Genomic DNA, 22,480 nt, shown 5'->3' on the forward strand with positions numbered 1-22,480 from the left:
TACTTGGTAGGCAGCCAGCCTAGAGCTCACACTATGGATATAGCTTCCTCTACAGGGAGATGCACACACTCTTACGTGTGCCGAGTCACATTCACACAGACATACCTATTTTGCATCCAAATGTTCCTATTTCTCTTCATCTTATATAATCATAGAAGTTCAGGATTTGAAGGAAACAGTGTCCCTCTGGGTCCAACTACCTATCTGGTATCATCATTCAGGAGAATGATATGAAAATGAAAAGTCGTTCCTTGACTTTGGAAGTATTCCCAAGGTACTACGCAACAATCTGGGATGTTATTAAAAGCCTCTAAGGCCAATGGGACTGATTCCTTCCAGGCTGCTCTTTGTCTCAGGTTGCAATGGCCTCCTTGAGTTTTCCTGGGTCATGTTCATGGGAAGTGTGGTCCTATATGCTAAATACCATTGGGGGCAGGGGCTCATTAAGTGATGCTCTGTTGTCTAGTATAGGTTTTACATCTTTTAAGGAATAAAATAAGAACAAACTGTGTATTCTTATTCTGCAGTTATTTCTGTGCTATCTATATATTACTTTGAGCTACTAAACTGATTTTTACAATGGTTCCCCCTTTGTGAAATTTTTGATCTGTTCCTAGAAATTCTATCCTAAAGTTAGAATGTTTGTCCAGTTTAATTTCTCCCAAATCAATCAATTTATATCTGCTGAGAAAGTCAGAATGGTCAGAATGACTAAAAGTTGTGTTTCCTTAGGGTGTATATTTACTGTTAAAAAATCATCACATACATAAATTTCCTAATGACAAGTTTTTTCCTCAAATCACGTAAAGCTTTCTTGTGAAATTGTTTTAAACCATCAATTGTTTGGTTCATCAAACTCTTATGATAAATTATTCTTATTTTTATATTCTTGCATATAAATCTTCTATTAACACTTAACCACTCTTAAATTTTTATTATGAATTTTAAAAATATATGGAAAAGCAGAGATACTAGTGAATTCGCAAATTCTCATCACTCAGCATTAAAAATTATCAAGATTTTTACCCCATTTACTTTGCCTACTTCCCCCTTCATTTTGTCCTTCCTGAGTAGCCTGAGTCATTATGTCATCTCACAAAGAGCAGTATGCACCGTGTTTGATACATTTTTTCCATAATTTTATGCTATTTTATTTTCCTTCTGAATGTTTTAGGCTTCTCCCTCAGGTAAATCATCTCAGAATGTACAATTCCTTCTTCAAGGCATCTCAATATCCCAATATGTCACAGTCACACTTTGTACTGGGGGCGACAGAATGGATATATATAGATATATAGATATAGATAGATATAGATAGATAGATAGATAGATAGATAGATAGATAGATAGATAGATAGATAGATAGATAGATATGGGACACACACATATTTGCCTTCAAATAAGAACACTCATCTGTACCATGAAATATAAACTTCAAGTTGTGATTTTAAAATCTTTTATTATTACAAATATAAAAAGTATTTGGAGAAGACAGGTGGATAAGCTCACCAAACAACTCATCAAAAATATACTGTTGTCATAGTCTCATAGCACCATGTATCCAATGACTTGCTAGCATCTGAAGACAATATTTTTTTAATTAACCTCTAAAAGGCTTCCGTTTAGTGTACCATCATTATATGAAATTCCGTATTTAAGAACCAGGAGCCATTAATAGGCAAGTGTGTAATGATTTTGTAACATTTCAGTCAAAAGATTACACGATTTTAATGATCTCTTTTGAATAGCACAGAAATCCCAGACGAAGAAGAAACAGAAATGTATGACACACCATTGAAGGGATCTATTTCTCTCTGTTGTTCTTACTTCTTTTTAAACTATCAAGCTGTAATAATTATTCAGTCTAAGCAGCCCCCAGAAAATGAAACAGCCCTTAGACAGCTGTCAAGGCTCAGTCTTCCGGAAGCTTTGATTTTAATGAAACTCATTAAGGAAAGAAATTAACAGAAAATATCATAATTTGTCTTGTTTCAGAAAACTAAACAGAAACAAAGGACTTCTTAACCTGACAAGGAATCTGACCAGCCAAGCTCCTTCATTATACACAGAGCCTCCCACCAGGCAGTTCTGCACCAGCTCAGAAGAAGGAAAGAGAAACAGCCTTTTTCCAAGGAAGTGGCCCAGCCCAGCCCAGAGCAACTTCCTGCCTCAAGTTCATAGAGATGGCCTCTTCAATCAGACAAGGGTTTTCGGAACACTGTTAACACTGCTACCAAACATCTAAGGAAACAATAGGGTATGGAAAATAGTGTCCATTAAAAGAATATGGTTGTAGAAATTATGTGCTTATCTGGCTGAAAATTTCTTGCCTCTTAATTTCTCTCTAGATAATACTAAAACCTATAGCTTATCTTTTTGTTGTTACCATTGGGATTTTTTTTGTTTTGTTTATTTATTTATTTATTTTTGAGACAGGATCTTGCTATATTGCCCAGGTTGGATTCATTATCCTGTTTCTGCCTCCTCAGTACTAGATTTCAGGTATGTACTGCCATGCACAGAAAAAAAATTATTTAAATAAACCCATGAATTATATGTTCTTTGCTTCCCTTTCTGTAATATTTTCCAGCAAAAAAATTTAGTTGCCATGTTTCAAACTAAGAAGAAACATCTACTTACACTTCTACTATCTTGAGTGCCCTCCAAATGTGACCCAAACCATCACATTGACAGGTTCTGAATAGCTTGACTTGGATATGATTAGATTCCACATAGATTTAATTGCCATCTTACCTTGATGGGTTAGATATTCTCCCGGAGATAGACCTTTCCCTAAGAGAAAGCCTCAGAAGTGGTTATGAAAATAAAAGTAAGTATATTATTGACATGGGTCTTGCTGTTGCTTCCCAACTAGAAGCATGCATTTCTAAATCTCTCAGAACTAAGGGATGGGGGCAAGGCTCAGTGATAAAATACTTACTTAGCACGTGTGATGCCCTGGGTCCATTTCCCCAGTACCACAGAAAAAGAAAGGAAGGAGCTGGGCATGTTGATTCAAGCCTATCAATCTAGCTAGTTAAGAGATAGGAATCAAGGAAACCTGGCCTGATGCCCGCTTAGACAAGAAAAAAAATGTTTGTGAGACTCTATCTTGATCAATGGGGCTGTAGTGGCACATATCTGTCATCCTAAGCTACAGAGAAAGAACAATGGCTTGGTACTGTGGCATGCACCAGTTATCCTAGTAACAAAGGAAAGCAAAAATAGAAGGATCACAGGCCAGGCAAGGCCAGTTTGGGCATACACAAGACCCTCTCTCAAAAATAACTGACCCAAAAAGGGACTAGTAGTGTGGCCCAAGAGATATAGATCAATGTCTTGAGTTCAAAGCCTCAGAACTGAAAAAAAAGGAAGGAAGGAAAGACAAGAAGGGAATAAAAAATTTTGGCAGGGATTTAGGCTGTGTTAATAAGAGGCAGAGTGCTGAGAAGAATAGAGTGGGGGCTATATAAGACCGAGCTACTCTCAGTGGCCAGGACAATCACTTTTCAGTCTGGTGCAGGGATACTCAGAAGAGACCTGAGTCTATCCCCAGCCTACTCATCACAGCCTGTCTGACTTAAGTAAATTATTGAACATCTCTGAGTCTCCATTAAGCTATGTGCAATATGAAATGGGGAGGCTAATAACTTTTTCATCAGGACATTATGAAGTTTAAACAACATGAAGCATTTAATCCAGTGTCTAGTAGATTGAAATGTGAATATCCATAGGTGAGTAGGTAAGGTGCTAAAAAGCTACTATTTGGGGTCAGGAAGGCTCTTGAGTCCAAGTATTTGGAAAAGAAAGCCAAGAACTTGAGGAAAGAACTGTGGAGTGAGTGGAGGGTAGCTCCTGGAAGGGAGGCAGACAGGATGCCAGAGTCACTCTTGGCTAATCTGACACCTTGGCTCTACATTGTCCTGTAAGGTAGATCTCTAGGAAAATCCTCAAATCTTTCCTTGGCTAATCCTACCTTTACCTCAAGAATCTAAACAGGAGACACAGCATATAGTCCATCTATATACCAATTGGGATGGAGGATCTTAGTTGAGGCTCCTAAAATCCTTTTTAAAAAAACAGATAGGTAAAGTAAAATCAGAGCCCTACTAAGCAAGTAGGGACCACATTAGTCTAGAGAAAAATCATGAAAGGTTCTTCTGGACACATAGCATTGTTTCTACAGTAAAAAGGTCATTTTGAATTAGCCATTTTTGACCTTTTCTGGGTTCCATCTGATATGCACTGGGGCATGAGACAGCCCCTTCCCCACTGATGCTCCTTACCCAATTAGGTTTAAAACAGTGATGGGCAACGCACATCCACAGTTCCTTTTAAAGGGAGAGATAGACACATAGCACAAACGCATTGAATGACTAAAGCCTGAGATTTCTAGTTTAGAGAAATCTCTAAACTAGAATGAATGAACTAGAGTTCATTTGCTGTGAGGTTCAAACCACACGTGGATGGTATTAAAGGAAAATAATCAGATTTGTGTCACCCAAACGTCATTCAAATTCATTCTCTCATACAATTAAAAAAAGAGAGATTTCATAGGACAATACCACTGAATGGTTGAGATTATGATAATTATTCCTCCTCCTGCAAACCCAGAAGACTAATTAGTTAATCTACAAAGATTCAGTATAACCCAGTGATTCAGTGACAAAGCTGTGTAGATGGGTGATCAGGAGATTAAAAAACCTTAATCTGATTGAGGATCTCAGTACTTCAGACAGGATTATGCACACATTATAGTTCTTGATTTATTTTAATAACTCCTCTTCTTCTCATTGTTCAACTGTTTTTATTATCTTAAAGTAAAATTCAATCTTAACTTTAAAATCTCTGGTCCATTTAGAGTCTTTATGCTAAAATATCTGTATAATAAAAAAAAAAGAAATTATGTAGTTTTTACTAGTGTAGTTTTTACTTTTCAGACCCCTTATTTGCTGTGTGGATTCCCAGGTTCAAAAGATAAACCCACATTTGGTATAAATGAGGTTATCTACTACATGATAAGCTAACTTAAAACATCTATCTCATTTGACAAACAAATTAATATTCCTTTTAGTGATCCATTTCAAAAAGCCAGGCTTATGCTCCTGGATTGGAAGGATCAACATCGTGAAAATGGCAATACTTCCCAAGGCTATCTACAAATTCAATGTGATACCTATTAATATTCCAACCTCATTCTTCAAGGAAATAGAAGAGGCAATCCAAAAATTCATATGGAACAATAAAAGACCCCGAATAGCAAAAAACGATCCTTAACAGAAAGAACAGTCCTGGAGGAATATCAATACCAAATTTCAAACTCTACTACCAAGCCATGGTAATCAAAACAGCTTGGTATTGGCACAAGAAGAGACCATGGGACCAATGGAATAGAATGGAAAACCTAGAAAAAAAACCTATACTCACCTAATCTTCGATAAGGGAGCTAAAAAAAATAGAATGGAAGAAAGACAGCCTCTTCAGTAAATGGTGCTGGCAAAATTGGTTACTCACTTGTAGGAAACTAAAGCTAGATCCTTATATATCACCCTGCACCAGAATCAACTCCAAATGGATCAAAGACGTTGGAGTCAAAGCAAATACCCTGAAAACATTACTGGACAGAATAGGAGAACCCCTAAGTCTCCTGGCCATAGGCCGGAATTTTCTTAATAGAGACCCAGAAACACAACAAATCAAAGTAAGGTTGGACAAATGAAGTTGTAGAGCTTCTGCATGGCAAAGGACATAGCTAGCAAGATCAATAGAAAGCCCACAGATTGGGAAATGTTCACTAGCCATATAACAGACAAGGGTCTCATATCTAAAATATACCTGGAACTCAAAAAAATAAATCCCTCCGGGTACCAGTGGCTCACCCCTGTAATCCTAGTTACTCAGGAGGCTGAGATCTGAGGATCACAGTTCAAAGCCAGCCCAGGCAGGAAAGTCCGTGAGACTCTTTAATAAACCACTAGAAACCAGGAAGTGGAACTGTGGCTCAAGCGGTAGAGCACTCATCTTGACCTGAAGAGCGCAGGGACAGCACCCAAGCCCAGAGTTCAAGCCCCACTACCGACCAAAAAATTTTTTTAATAAAAAAAATAAATAAATCCCCAACGACAAATCCTCAAAGAAACAAATGCCCAATAAATAAGTGGGCTAAAGACTTACAGAGAAACTTCTCTGAAGAGAAAATAAGAATGGCCAATAGACACATGAAGAAATGCTCAACTTCTCTAGCCATAAAAGAAATGCAAATCAAAACAACATTGAGATACCACCTCACCCCAGTTAGAATGGCTATAATCAAGAACTCTAATAACAACAGATGCTAGAGGGGATGTGGACAGAAGGGAACCCTATTGCATTGTTGGTGAGAGTGTAAACTTGTTCAACCACTTTGGAAAGTAGTATGGAGGTTCCTCAAAAGACTACACATAGAGCTCCCCTATGACCCAGCAATCCCACTTTTGGGCATTTCCCAAATGATCACAAACAAGACCATACTAAAGCTACCAGCACAACTATGTTTATTGCAGCATTATTTACCATAGCTAAGATATGGAACCAACCCAGATGCCTCTCAGTAGATGAATGGATCAAGAAAATGTGGTATATATACACAATAGAATTCTATGCCTCCATCAGAAAGAATGACCTTGCCCCATTTGTTAGGAAATGGAAAGACTTGGAAAAAATTATATTAAGTGAAGTAAGCCAGGCTCAAAGAAACATAGGTCCCATGGTTTCCCTTATTTGCAACAACTAGTATATGTCTGAGTCAAGCAGGTCAGATAAGTTGATGTTAGGGAAATAAACCCTAAGATATGTATTCAAATGTTTTTTCTTTCATGTGATTGTTTCTAGCATATTTATAAGATGATTTCTTTGTTGCTTTCTATGTCCCTCCCCCATGGTATAACCCCTGCTTTCACTGTATTTGATGTTGGTATAATTTGTGGAGGGGAAGGGCAAAAACAAATCGTTAAAACAGGGATACAGGTGGACCCATTACAACAATGAGATGTACAAGTCGTTATGTTGTAAAACGACCTTTACAACTTTGGGGGGGGGGAGGATTGGGTGGGGGAAGGTGGGGGGAGGGTGGGAAGGGATGGGAAGGGGAAACAAAGAGGAGGCAACAATGCTTGATAAAAAATGTACTTGTTATCTTGCCCATGTAATTGTAACTCCTCTGTACGGTATTCTCACAATAAAAAAAAAAGAAAAAAGAAAATGTGGTATATGTACCCAATGGAATTCTATGCCTCCATCAGAAAGAATGACATTGCCCCATTTGTTAGGAAATGGAAAGACTTGGTAAAAATTATTTTAAGTGAAGTAAGCCAGGCTCAAAGAAACATAGGTCCCATGGTTTCCCTTATTTGCAATAACTAGTATATATCTGAGACAATCAGAAAAGGTCAGACAAGATGATGTTAAGCGAAATGAACCCAAGATAAGGACACAAGGGTTTTTTCCTTTCTTGCTATTGTTTCTAACATATTTATAAGGTACCGTGTGATTTTTTTGCTTGCTTTGTATGTCCCTCCCCCACCGTATAACCCGTTTTCACTGTATTTGATGTTAATATAATTTGGGGAGTGGCAGGGAAAAAACAAATTGACCCACTGGAACAATGAGATGTACAAGATGCACAAGATGTACAAGACGCTATGTCGAAAAATGAACTTTACAATTTACGCAAGGGGGCATGGGTGGGGGTGGGATGTAGTTGTAGAAATGGGAGGGAAGGGATGCTAGGGGAAAAACAAAGGAGGACGCAATAATGCTTGATAAGAAATGTACTCATTACCTTGCTCATGTGATTGTAACCCCTCTGTACAGTATTTTCACAATAACAAATCTTATTTTTTTAAAAAGCCAGGCCTCTTTTATTCATTTCCTCATTTGGCTTGAACCTAGTATTTTCATTCATTCAATGAATATTTATCAAGAATTTCTTTGTATAGTGTATGCAGCTTTCAACAATGGGACTATGACAGTGAACAAGAACAAAAAATACTATTTCATGGGGTTTTTATAATGGTAAACACAAAATGGAAAAATAAATATCCATAAAGCATATTATGTCAATAGAATCATTTGCTGTGGAAAGAAGCAGTTGAGTTCATAGAGTAATGGAGCTGTTAATCGAAATAGCTACTTGGTGAGTAAAGTAACATGGAATCAAATTCCAATATCACTAGAGTAACTTTAAAATATTCTTTTGCTTCCCTCTGTGCTATGAATTAGCATGCTAGAACTAACACACTAGGCATGATTTTCTGCAGCTTTACTCATTAACTCTATGTCATTTATTAATTTATTCTAGGAAGAACTTGTATTAAAGATACTATGGATTGCCACAAGCTGCCCTATGCCTTTGCTATAAAACAACTAGATCCTTTTTTTTTGGTGGGGGGGGGAGGGAGGAGTCCGGTTGTAGGGCCTGAACTCTGGGCCTGGGGGCTGTCCCTCAGCTCTTCAGCTCAAGGCTAGCGCTCTACCACTTGAGCCACAGTGCCACTTCCAGCTTTTTTCTTTTTGCTTATGTGGTGCTGAGGAATCGAACCCAGGGCCTCATGCATGCAAGGCAAGCACTCTACCACTGAGCCACCTTCCCAGCCCCACAACTAGATCTTTAAGAAAACAGAAAGTTCATTTCTAAAGTATTTCTTTTTCTCTCATCTGAAGTGAATTTCATCAACAGTTTCAGCATGTCAATAAGTACTCAGTTCTAAAATTGTCAGGAAGGTCAAATGAAGCTGAAAATAAATACAGCCAGCAAGTATTTCTTCTAGTCACCAGTTTTGTGGAATTTAATTTGGTAATTTTTTTCCTATGTGTTAGTCTCCGAAGTATGTGAGGATTGATCTTATTAATCAGGAACATGAGTCTAAAATGTTTAAATTTTTCATTTTTGTCTAGATGCAATGAATGTCAACACAATATGGAAATGAGAACTTATTCACAAATTGCACAGTAATCTTTTGCTGATCCTCCTTAATAAAAACGAATGGGAAGAGTTGCAATGACACACAAGACAAAGGATAACCTAGAAACAGCAATGGAACATGCACAATCAAAAATCCCCTCCATAACCAGCCTCAGCCAACTCAAGGCTCTCTCAAGCGCTACAATTTTGAATGAGGATGGTGATGAGCAATGTCCTGTGTTGGTATAAAATTCAATCTGTGACTAATCAAGTGTTATCTACACAAACTCACACCAAATGCAGTGAAATCTGTTTGAAGTCCACCTACTTTGCACTCAATGTCCATCTACTGAAAACTTCTATAATAATTTTCAAATGTTTGGCTTCTTTTAACCAAGACTGATATGCAACTAAAGTATGTCAGATACATTTTAATTTGTGGTTCATTTGGCCTCTCTCAAAAGAGTAGCCATTAACTCTTTTCAAATGACTATGTCTTCAATGTATTTTAGTATTTTGAGCAAAAACTGCTATTCCTGTGGCAGAAATAGATTCCTGCTTAGACAAAGCAAGCCCATTGTTCACAGAAGCACTAATATTTAGACCTGTGTGTGTGTGTGTGTGTGTGTGTGTGTGTGTGTATACTATATACTTGCTTTAAAAATCACGTCTTTAATTACTTTAATTACTTTTAATTACTTTAATTACTTATGCACATGAAGTTTTATGTTTTCATTTTCTATTTATCTCAAAGGAAAAATGCTAAAATATGAAATATATTTTCTATCCTTTAGTTTTAACTGTTTTGTATACATAGTATGTCTATTTCATTCACAAAGTAGTCACTGTACTAACAAAATGAATGTATAAAAGTGTTGGTAAAGATTGGAGAGGATTATTTGAAATCTGGAGACCTATGAATGCCTTATAAATTATAAATTATGATTTAAATGTACATTTTTACTGCTGTTATTGATGACGTTATCAATTTCCTTTGAGACTTATATTTTTTTTAATATTATTTTATTTTATTTGAGAACATACTGTACAGAGGGGCTACAATTACATGGGCAGGATAATGCATACATTTCTTACCAAGCATTGCAGCCTCCTCCTTTGTTTACCCTTCACCTCCCTTCCCAGCCTCCCCCCTCCCCCCACCCAATTATACCCCCCTCCCGCCCCCCCACCGACATTGTAATGCTGTTTTTGACATGACATTTTGTACTTCTCATTGTTGCAACAGGTCCACCTGAATCCTTAAACGACTTGTTTGCCCCCATCTCCTCCACATGTTATACTGACATCAAATATAGTGAAAACGGGGGTTACACTGTGGGGGAGGGACATACAAAGCAACAAAGAAATAATCTTATAAATGCGTTAGAAACATATGCATGAAAGAAACGAAAACATTAAAATACATATTTAAGGGTTCATTTTCCTAACATCACATTATCTGACCTTTTCTGCTTGACTCATACCTATACTAGATATTGCAAATAAGGGAAACCATGGGACCTATGCTTCTTTGGGCCTGGCTTACTTCACTTAATATAATTTTTTCCAAGCCTTTCCATTTCCTAACAAATGGGGAAATGTCATTCTTTCTGATGGAGGCATAGAATTCCATTGTGTATATATACCACATTTTCTTGATCCATTCATCTACTGAGGGGCATCTGGGTTGGTTCCATATCTTAGCTATGGTAAATAATGCTGCAATAAACATAGTTGTGCTGGTAGCTTTAGTGTGGTCTTGTTTGTAAACATTTGGGTAAATGCCCAAAAGTGGGATTGCTGGATCATAGGGGAGATCTATGTGAAGTCTTTTGAGGAACCTCCATACTGCTTTCCAAAGTGGTTGAACAAGTTTACATTCCCACCAACAATGAAGTAAGGTTCCTTTCTGTCCACATCCCCTCCAGCATCTGTTGTTGTTAGAGTTCTTGATTTTTGCTGTTCTAACTGGAGTGAGGTGATATCTCAATGTTGTTTTGATTTGCATTTCTTTTATGGCTAGGGATGTTGAACAAATTTTCTGAATAGAGACCCGGAAGCACAACAAATCAAAGAAAGGTTGGACAAATGGGATTGCATACGGTTGCAGAGCTTCTGCAGGGCAAATGACATAGCTAGCAAGATCAATAGAAAGCCCACCGATTGGGAGAAGATCTTTACTAGCCATACAACGGACAAGGGTCTCATATCTAAAATATACTTGGAACTCAAAAAATTAAACCACCCAACAACAAATCCTCAAAGAAACAACTGCCCAATAAATAAATGGGCGAAAGACTTAAAGAGAAGCTTCTCTGAAGAAGAAAGAAGGATGGCCAAGAGACTTATATATTATGTAGAGCAACAGTTTTGTAAATTACCACATGGCTCTCTTTTATCAGTCTTCTGATTTTCAGATTTCCAGCTAGACACATCAGTTCTAAGGTCTGACTAGGCTCTGTCTCACCCAGGAAGAAGGTTCAAACAAGTTCAATGTCTACAGCTGCTGAAAGGTCTGTCTAGTCTGATTATTTACATGCTACCTCTTATATGATTTTTCCCGTCTCAAAGTTAAGGCTTATCGACGAGCTTGTGCCACTTGCTTTGTTAGGCACAAATTAAAGTGCTCTAGATATATAATTAATTCATGCCATTTTGCCAAGGCAATTCACGAAGAAAGAGCATTGGGAAACCATACCATTACCTCCTGTGATAGCTCCAAATTACATTCAGTCGTTTTCAAGATCTCAGGTGTGATGGATTAGAGGAGTCTCCAAAACATGTCTAAGATGATAGAAATCCTGCTGCTATGTGCATTATGAGATTCCAGGTAGGCTGATTTGTATATGTGTGTAGAAGAAGGCTCTGGGATAATAGAAAACCTTTTACTACATGGAGATTTGGGAGAGGCCATCATTAGGTCATTCAGCATATCAAGGACAATGCCTTGATTTACTGGGTTAGCTACAGAGTGTGCATTTCTGCCTTTTATAAATGACCAACCACTGACTGGGCTCATTAGACACCATCCTTACTCAAGACCATCTTCTAACACAGGCTGCCCAGGCCCTATTGTAACATCCCTATTACTTTAACAAGGAAAGCTGTGGTCTGGTTTCTGCAACTTGTCACAGAACTCTCGGGTCAAGTGTAAATGCATATTATAGAGCACTTTCTGGCATGCATTGTTAAAGTCCTCATTAAAAGGCCCCAAAAGTCTTCCTTGGTACAATAGGAAAATGATTGCAAATTCTCTTACCCTCAACATGACAAATGTTACTGTTTATTAAATCTCGTGTTTTGTAAATTTGATACTGCCTGGCTTATAGAGGAAGGATAGTTTTCTTAAGAAAAGCAAAGCAAATCAGGAGAACTCCCTTTCACAGTAAGAAGACAATTCTAGGATTAGAAGACACAACAGGATTGCTAACCAATTGCAGTTCTGTCTGGGTCATGCGCTATCTGTAGCAGGAAGAAGCAAGATGGCAGATGCCCTGGGTTATTTTAATTAATTTAATCATGTGACTAATTGGTCTCTGCTGGGTTTCTGTGGTAACTGCTTCCTAAGTGCTGATGGGCAATTGTGTTAAATGTAGCTTGGAATCCGCATGTAGGGCGCAGAGCCTTGGAGAGCAGCGAGGAGAGCTGTGCAGCTGCGCTTGGAAGGTGCCCTGCTGGGCCTCTGATTGTCTGAGTGAGTGCGGAGCGCATACAGCTGCACCATCCTCTGAAAAACCTTCCTTTTTGAAGGAACACTGCTTACCTACCTGTGGGGGCAAGAACTCACTGTGGACACATGAAAATAATCTGTGATCAAAGAATATCCAGATTCAGCAAGGAAATGAGAATTTAATAGAGAGAAGTCTCTTCTAAAAAGACATTGGGATGGGGAGAAGGAAAATTAAGGATACTCTTCAGCAAATAATCTGCAGCCCCGAAGCTGTCATGTGTTATTCATGGCTGTCCAAATGATACTAATAAGCCATCCGTTTGAATGCCTTGCAGGGTTTATCTTTTTTTTTTTCTTTACTCATTTACAATGCCATCTCGTCCTTGTCACTGAGAAGGTGCGTGGGAGAATGAGTGGGTGGATGGCCAGTTTTAGAGCACAGTCTACTTCAAACAGATGGAAGGAAAATGACTTCCAAATTTTCTCATGAACTGGGATATGTTTGTGTTTGCGCAATGCATGCTAGCACCTGTGCAAAGAAAAAAAATGTAATCACAGATTTTCCTCAGAAGGGATTGAAAAAGAAAAAGTAAGAAGTAAATTCACTAACCGCAACACAAAGATGTTGCTGTACTTGAGTGAGCCATTCTATCTGCAGCTCAGGCTCTCAGAACAATAGTTTCTCACCACCCACCCTATCTTGACACAATACAGAAAGAACTGCTAATGCTTGAACCATCCAGAAACTCAGGTCTATTGGAATGATGGCACAAGTGATGCTTTTTTTCCAGAGAAAGGGTGGGAGGCAGCAAGACAGTGGTGCTGCTTTCTGTGACAGATGCCACAAGACCCCAGAGTAGCCATTCTGCAGCCTATGTGTTCCAGATGCCTGCAAAGCAGCAGCTCCAATGGATGCCACCCCTACTTCCCTTACCAGCTCTCCCAGACAAGAAGAGATGTCCTGGTAAATTAGGCTAAATTGGCTTCATCTGAAATCTTCACATTAGAGATGAACATTTAATGGGCTGACAGTTTAAATTCCTTTCAGAGGTGGCAAAGAGTCCTGTTAAGCATTACAATGCATCTGACAGGACATTCAGGCAGCAAGCATTACTTAATCCAACATCTTACTAAGACAGGGAGCTTCCCACTCTTCTCCATTATGTCTCTGTAATGCTAAAGGAAGAATTCTCTCCATAACATCACCAGTTTTGTGACTTTAATACCACCCATTTCAAGAAGTGAATGTCTAAAACTGAACCAACTGCTGAAAAGGGGTGTCATTTGCTTCAGAAGTCCTACACAGGTATGAACATCACCCATCATTCATCCTAATCCATCATCATCATTTTCCTAATCCTGTAAGTTTTATTAATGGATGGTTACTCTGAAAATATGCCCGGGACACCAAGCTGTACCAGTAACACCTCCATTCCTTCCTTCCCTGGTCTTGACCAGCTTTCTCTCATATTGACAGAAATAGAGCTCACCTGTACCTGCTCCAACCCTTTACTCCAGGCCACAAAGGTCAGAAGACCTTCCATTGTGTCTTTCTGGTGTAAGGAAAAAAGAGCCTGTTTATACAAAAGCCGATAAGGAGCCAAGTTTTCCCACTAGGATGCAAAGTCTAAACTCCAGAGAGTTCATAAACGGATTTCACAAAGTCCATAAGCCCCATGAAATTATCTGTAAAATTTCTTCTACACATCTATTCCCTTAAGAAAAGGGCCAATCTGACACGTTTTACAGATTATCAAAGAAGGCCATAATTCAAACAAAATGATGAGAACCGCTACCTCAGACAATTGCCTATATGGGGTTATAACTCTATCTATCTATCCAACCTCTAATGTGGCTTTGAGAATCCAATTATTGAAGTGTGAAAGCTTTGCACTATCATTTCTTTACCATCTCAGTTTAAAATAGTCATCCATTCTTCCTCTTTGCTAGACAAGTTACCCCATCCCCATCCCCACAAACAACTCCCCTGATGTTGGCCAATACTTGGAGAGGATGAGCCTGAGGCCATTATGAGCAGCACAGGCCCTAGGATTTTTTTTTTTTTTGTGAAAATACTGTACAGAGGGGTTACAGTTACATGGGCAAGATAATGAGTAAGTACATTTCTTATCAAGCATTATAGCCTCCTCCTTTGTTTCCCCTTCCCATCCCTTCCCATCCTCCCCCTCAACCCGCCCACCCCACCGAATCCTCCTATTCCCCTCCCCCTCACCAAAGTTGTAAAGTTCGTTTTTCCACATAAAGACTTGTACATCTTATTGTTGTAATGGCTCCACGTGTATCCCTGTTTTAACGATTTGTTTTTGCCCTTCTCCTCCACAAATTATACCAACATCAAATACAGTGAAAGCAGGGGTTATACCATGGGGGAGGGACATAGAAAGCAACAAAGAAATCATCTTATAAATACGTTAGGAACAATCACATGAAAGAAAAAAACATTTGAATACATATCTTAGGGTTTATTTCCCTAACATCAACTTATCTGACCTTTTCTGCTTGACTCAGACATATACTAGTTGTTGCAAATAAGGGAAACCATGGGACCTGTGTTTCTTTGAGCCTGGCTTACTTCACTTAATATAATTTTTTCCAAGTCCTTCCATTTCCTAACAAATGGGGCAATGTCATTCTTTCTGATGGAGGCATAGAATTCTATTGTGTATATATACCACATTTTCTTGATCCATTCATCTACTGAGGGGCATCTGGGTTGGTTCCATATCTTAGCTATGGTAAATAATGCTGCAATAAACATAGTCGTGCTGGTAGCTTTAGTATGGTCTTGTTTGTGATCATTTGGGTAAATGCCCAGAAGTGGGATTGCTGGGTCATAGGAGAGCTCTATGTGTAGTCTTTTGAGGAACCTCCATACTGCTTTCCAAAGTGGTTGAACAAGTTTACACTCCCACCAACAATGCAGTAAGGTTCCCTTCTGGCCACATCCCCTCCAGCATCTGTTGTTATTAGAGTTCTTGATTATAGCCATTCTAACTGGGGTGAGGTGGTATCTCAATGTTGTTTTGATTTGCATTTCTTTTATGGCTAGAGAGGTTGAGCATTTCTTTTTATTTGACTGTGGCATAAAGAAGTCCAGTGCAAACATAGTGATGGTCTATCCATTCATTCAGTTCTTCACCATCTTTGGCTCCAAGGTCAGAACCACAGTATGAAGCTGTTTGGAAAGCTGCTCTACCTCACTATTTGATGTTCCTCCACCCCCACAGTTTTTCTTACCTTTTCCCCCTCCTCACTAAGTCATCTCTGCCTTTCTTTGTTTCATTATCACTTGATAAGAGCTTGACATAACACATTTTCAAATTAGAGCATTCTCTTTTCTGTTGATCCATCAAGACCAGTCTTTTTTTTTAAATAAATAAAGAAGCAGCCTTTGATATTTTAGAGGATAGAGATGATTCTATTAAGAGAGTGCATAATGTAAGTTTAGAATAATCAATAACACCTTGACTTAATTAACATGGTGAGATTACAGTTAAGACCAAGGACAACCCAATAATGAGAATTAATTGTCCACAATGACATCTCATAACCAATAAGTCTCTTTAGCTAGTATTTTAAAAATAGGTGTTGACCTATTAGAGAGTACCATTCAGCAACTTTTAATGAAATACAACAAAACAGTACATTACATAGAAAAGTCAGTATTATCTCATCGAACGTTTTCAGTTTTAATAGATATGCCCTATTTTTTGTGTTCCAAAACTCAAACATTTCTCCCATTTTAGCACTTATGAAATCATGATACATTTTATATTCTTGTTAGCCAGGTTATAGTTATGACATCACTGTGTGAAAATCTGTTAACACTGTCTGGCAAAACCAAGAAAATGCCAGCATCAAAGTAACTTAGAATCAATGAAAGAGAATGTAAGTATACATGCATGCATGTATACAAAATTACAAAGCAAAATGAATTTCTTACTACATGTTCATGGTAAATAAAAGTTTTGAAAAATGACATACTGAGCCATTTTATAAAGTTCATATGTACAGTTACTAAACAGTTATAATCCCAGAAGACTGGGATTTCTGTACTGTTCATGCAATCTTAATTACAATTCTCCTTCTCTTCTGAACTGAGAGCACTCATCAGAGCTGATGCATCTGTTATGTATGTGTCCCTCACTAACTGAGTGAATGATCCCCGAAAGTCACCTTCTTTTTAGGACCACAGTTTTTCTCATCCATAGCAGAAAGAAGTTGAAGTGCTCTCGTATCACTTTACATTTTAACAGCAGGCATTAAAATCTTCAGAGTCCACTGGCCTCAGCATTTCTATAACCCTAAGCCCTACCTGTCAATCTCTCTACTTCTGCCTCCTTTAGTCCTTGCAGGTTTGTTCATAAAACTATCCAAAGACAAAATGATGTCAAAATCACTTTTAAAGTCATGTTACATTGTTTCAAGTATTCCTATAAAGTTTAAAATGCTTCAAAATGTTAAAATGCAATGCAGAAATTACACTAAGCATTTTACATTTTTTTAAGGTGTGACTTATGAGGTCCTCATTCTTAACTCACTTCCATTTTTGGGCCTTGTTGTCCTTAGCTTTCATATACCCAGCACATTTCCCAAATTTACATTTTGGTCTCCAACTCAGCATGCATTCACTGATACCTAGGGCCTGGTCCCCTGGGCTGGGAAAGTCAACCAGGTCCAGGTAAGTCAAGTCCTTGGTTCTGCTCACATACACATGTTGCAACATGCCTCACATCCTACCATTTACTTGTAGGACTCTCCTATTCAACTATAGGAGCCTTAGAGGCAAGCCTCCCTCCTTATTCAACTTTGAATCCCTACAAAGACGCATCCCTTTGTATGATTGGCAAGCTGTGAATGTTCCATGCTTGCTGAACAAATGAGTAAGTGAATAAAAGTAGGGCAGGAGGTCAACTTCCCCATAAGCAGAGACATTCTTAAAAGAATAGGCAGAAATTTTTGAAATGTGCTTGTATGTGTAAGTATGCACACACATATGCATGTATTTGTAGATGCCCACATTGGTACTGGGGCTTGAACTAAGTGCTTCATACTTTCACATAACTTACTTCATTATGGCTAGCACTTGACCACTTGAGTCACATCTCCAGTCCCAGACAGACATTCTTCAAGCAGAAACAACACAGATTTCATAACTCCACAGCACTCATCCCTGGGACAATCCTAACCTCTGGAAATACCAATGAACAGCTGAGTCATATATTTATTACAAAGATACTGATCTGTACATATAACTGCATCCTCCGTTTTCTCTCCAGCCCTTTCTCCTCCACATATTCCAGTAGCTTAGCTCGAGTCAAAGAGTGTGGGCCAAACTATTCCTGACTCTGCCTAGCAATTATCTCTAGCTGGTCATTCTAGCCTTTGAATCCAAAAGGGATTACCCTAAATAGAGGCAACCAATTTTCCTAACCCTCTCTAGGAATGGAGAATAGAGTCCCCCAAAGTGGGCTTTCCAGGGAGAGCCCATCCCTCCATAGCTGGTTTAGTGCAACAACACGGCCATGGAAATCATTGACAGGCCCTTGATTAGGGAACAGGGGATGGTGGCCTCACTGTGGCAGACATTTTATTCAATATATCAGTCCTTCTTCCCACAAACATAAAGAAAAAGAATTTGGAGTCTGTATCACTTTTAGTAGCCATTGGCCAAACATTTAAGAAATATTTGGCTCTAAAAATATCAAATATCTCCTTATCTAGAGCAGAATTACATGATCATAAAGGATTAAATTAAATTTATTTACTATGTGCTAGATCACTGAAGAAGATATGTAAAGAAAGTGAGCAAAGAAGGTCGAATAAGAGAGGGAGTTGTGCCCGTGGGAGATGGAAATGTTAACTCCAGCTCCATCTTCATTTACTTTTGTGCATTTAATTTTCTTCTTCCCTCATATTGAATGCTAATACCATTCTAAGCGAAGGCATCTAAACTTTTTGTCCCATTCTTTCTGAATTTGCAGTTAATTCTGATGGTCTTGATTTAAACTTCAATATATCATATATCTAAATAATTTCTATGAGTTCTGTGCTAGAATTTGGTAGTGCGTCTCTTTGTAATTAATCATCTGAAGTTTTTCTTTTTTAAGGAAACTAAAAATGATTTCATTGATACAAGACTCTTTCTGGTGCCAAAGAGCATAAGATTGGGGATTTTTCTTTTAAGTCAGAATTGACTTGAAATGTGTTTTGAAGTTCCATACAGCAGTGATGTCCACCTTCTTCAAATCTGTGTCACAAATTACTTAGTGTTCTCTCTCAATGGGACCACCTTAACCAAAAGTAAGTCATGGACCTGGGATGTGAGCCTACCTTCTCTCTCTTCTATTCACCTGAAATAGTAGACATCATCTCTCATCCACTGTGCAGTACAAATGTTTCCCCCACAAGGCTAAGGTGTTAGAGGTGTAGTGCCCAGGGTGGTGCTATTGGGAAGTGGTGAGCCAGGATAAACCTCTCTTCATTATAAAATGATTAGCTCAGGTATTTGTAATACAGATGGAAAGCTGACAAATACAAAGGGAAAATATTTTCCCTACCCAGAAATTCATGAACTTGAACCCCGAAGCATGACATCTGAATATCTTAACTTCAAGAGCAGGAACAGCATGAAACTGCTATCCATGATGCAACTCGCTTGCATTTCCAGGGCTGCCTCTGTGAATTAATATATGCACTGTACGTTAAACCATCTGCCACAGAGTTTGACCTGGTCTTTTTCTCTGAGGTGGTCAACTGCAAAGGTTACCCACTGAATGTAATAGACAGGGCACACTTAAAAAACATTTATCTTGACCAGGTCTTTTGTTTTATCGTTGGTTCTTTTGTGTGTTTGCAACCCTTTGTTTCCCATATTTGTATAAGCTTGAAGTTTAATTAAAATATATTTATTACCCAATGTCAACTCTTATAAAGTCTAGCATTAATCCTTTATAAAAAGCAAGTTAAAGAATGAATTACGTGTTTCCTGTTTAAAAAAAAGGATGTATCTTGATTACCACCATTTTGTTTGACATACTTTTTAGCCCATTTTTAAACATTTTTAATGTAGTCAAGCATTTAAAAGTTGCTTTAAAAAAAATTCTAGGCAGGCAACACAATGTGCTCCCTACAAACTAGACCACATTCCTGTTTCTGGAGATGCTGACAGAGTATGAATGTTAAAACTTTCTACTTTCTTGTGATAGTTGACAGCTAACTGAATGGAATTGTATCTGGTGTCAGGTTACATTATATTTATAACACAGAGCAGGTTAGCTCCTTATATATTGGGGAGGTCAGATTCTTCAAATGAAAGCAACTTAGAGAAAGTAGTATAGTCCTATCTTTCCTATAAATTTATTTCCAAATAAGTAATCAGTACATTAAGAAAGACTACTCAAAACATATGCCCTTGAGATGGTACACTATCAATTTATCTGTACTATGAGGAATATCATCTACCCCTTACTCAGTTTCTTAACCCAAGGAAAGGCTTTATTCCTTGTCTTCAGCTGTTTATTTTCCTCAAGGCCTCTGTGGAGGAAATTAGCCAAACTCTAAATGAATTACTTGGACTTCTGAAAATCCAAACAACTTACCTTACTTTTCACAAGGCTACATTTGGCCATTTTTTATTTGGGCTTATATTTCATGTTCACTCAAGACACAAGTGCTGTTGTTTCTCAAATGGTGATCGCTGTCCTGTCCTGTCATTCTCCAGAGCTTGGGTTTTCTCAAAATGATTCTAATAGAAGCTCACCAATCTCAGATGCTTTGTGCAGGCAAAGCAGGTAAGCATCTTTGGAGGACTGAATCCACCATGTGTTCTCGGGTACCTCCAAAGAAGCTAAATATTCTCTATCCCAATTATTTCTCAGGTCTCAGGTATGCTTACTATTTTGAACAATATGTCAGCAGCATTTATTTCTGACACACACTTGGGATCCTCTATGGCACTTCATCTTTTTAGACTGGCTTTAGCTGGTATTTCTTGAAGACTCAAATCACTGTTGAAATTTGCACATATCTCAAAAAAACCTGTTTGACATCAAAACACAATAGAAGGGAGATAGCCTTCTGATAGCCAATGCACATGAAGACATTGGCTTCTCTATTTCTACTTGCTTTTTTTTCTTTCTGTCCATTGTGGGGCTTGAACTCTGGGCCTGAGTGCTGTTCCTCAGCTCTTCAGCTCAAGGCAAGCACTCTACCACTAGAGCCACAGCACCACTTGCAGTTTTCTGGTGGTTAATTGGAGATAAGAGTCTCATGGACTTTCCTGCTGGGGCTGGCTTTAAACTGAAATTCTCAGATCTCAGCCTCCTGAGTAGCTAGGATTACAGGCATGAGCCACCAGCATCCAGCTCTGCTTGCTTTTGGAAATGTCATCTGTTTGCCCTCTGCACTTCCCATTGGTCTTTAATATATCTTCTGAGTTTTCTGAGACAGATTTTTCACTTTTCTAAAGGATGCTTTTTTAGCACTAATAAAACTTTCATACTTGTCTGCTTAATCACACCAGCTTTACTGTCCTCTTTTTACTTTTTGTTTTTGGCTCAGAGGTATATGAACCATCTGTGCCTCTAAAACAGTTTGCTTAAATAGCCTCCAGGCAGATTTTATGGTTTTTAAGTTTTTTACTTTAACCTTCAGCCTGCTGTTAGCCATTTTCATCACAGTTTTAAAATCAGCCTCTTTTGGAAACGACTGCCACTACGTGTGGTTTCAGGAGCTACTGGAACTGGAGAGGGGCTGCCACCTCCAGCTGAACTGGAAGTACCTACTAGGCTCATAGCCACCTGAGGCAGGTGCAGGTGTGGCTACTTAGTAGGGGCTAGATCTTCCAACTGGCATCCTGAAGAGCTGTGTAGGCAACTCTGATTTAGAATATCCATTTGCCATTGAATACTGATGGCTCACGCCTGTAATCCTAGCCACTCAGGAATCTGAGATCTAAGGATCGTGGTTCAGAGCCAGCCCAGGCAGAAAAGTCCATGAGACTCTTATCCAAAAAGCCAAAAGTAGAAGCTATGGCTCAAGTGACATAACACTAGCCTTGAGCACTAGCCTTAGGAACAGCACCCATGCCCTTAGTTCAAAAGCCCCAGGACCAGAACCAAAAATAAAATATAAAATTAAATTAAATTAAAATATTTACATGCACTTCTCCCAGGGAGAAGATGTTATCTCTCAGGGAGATAACATCTCAATTACGTCTTGCCTGTTTATTTAATACATACCTACATAGTTGTCTATATGTTCCTGGGCACTAAAATTAGATACCAGACTGAAACAAAGAATACAAAGAAAGCAAGGAGAATCTGTACCTTCCCACCACACCATACTGCCACGAGAATTGCCCCGTCATCTTGCCTGTAGACTTGCTGTGCTGTTGCCATGTGATCACAGTTATCTGGTCCAGGGACCTGAATGGCAGTCAGCATTTCTCTATCCTGGAAAGCATCATAGCCAAACTTCCTGTCTACCCTTATATGAATATTAATACAGCTCTATAGCTCTCTCTAAATGTGAAAAAAAAGACTTCCCTTCTCTATACCCCATGGGGAAGGAAGGCTGAGCATGTGCTATGAGGTTTTGTTTTTCCTTCAAAAACCACATTTGTCAGACAGTAATTACTGCATACTATTCTCTCTCAAATCAAAGCATTTTAGCCCATATTTTCTCTGTGGTCCCTGTTGCTTTTTTGATCATTGAAAACACTTGAGCTCTTACTGTTATTGTTTTTATTATTTCTTTACAAAGTGTTCCTACCTTTAAGAGTTATGAGCTGTTAATATACTACTTGAAATGAATTAGCATTAATGTGCTAACATCATGATCCATGG

General features: G+C 38.4%; 1 protein-coding gene across 2 annotated transcripts in view; it reads right to left on the reverse strand.

Annotated features, from left to right (window-relative positions):
• Sobp (sine oculis binding protein homolog) overlaps positions 1-22,480 on the reverse strand; it is a 176,956-nt gene that overhangs the window by 96,658 nt on the left and 57,818 nt on the right. The gene's annotated exons all lie outside the window — the stretch shown is intronic.

This window comes from Dipodomys merriami, unplaced genomic scaffold (genome assembly GCF_024711535.1).
Source record: "Dipodomys merriami isolate MVZ:Mamm:240054 unplaced genomic scaffold, mDipMer1.0.p SCAF_8, whole genome shotgun sequence".
In the NCBI taxonomy this organism is placed as follows: domain Eukaryota; kingdom Metazoa; phylum Chordata; class Mammalia; order Rodentia; family Heteromyidae; genus Dipodomys; species Dipodomys merriami.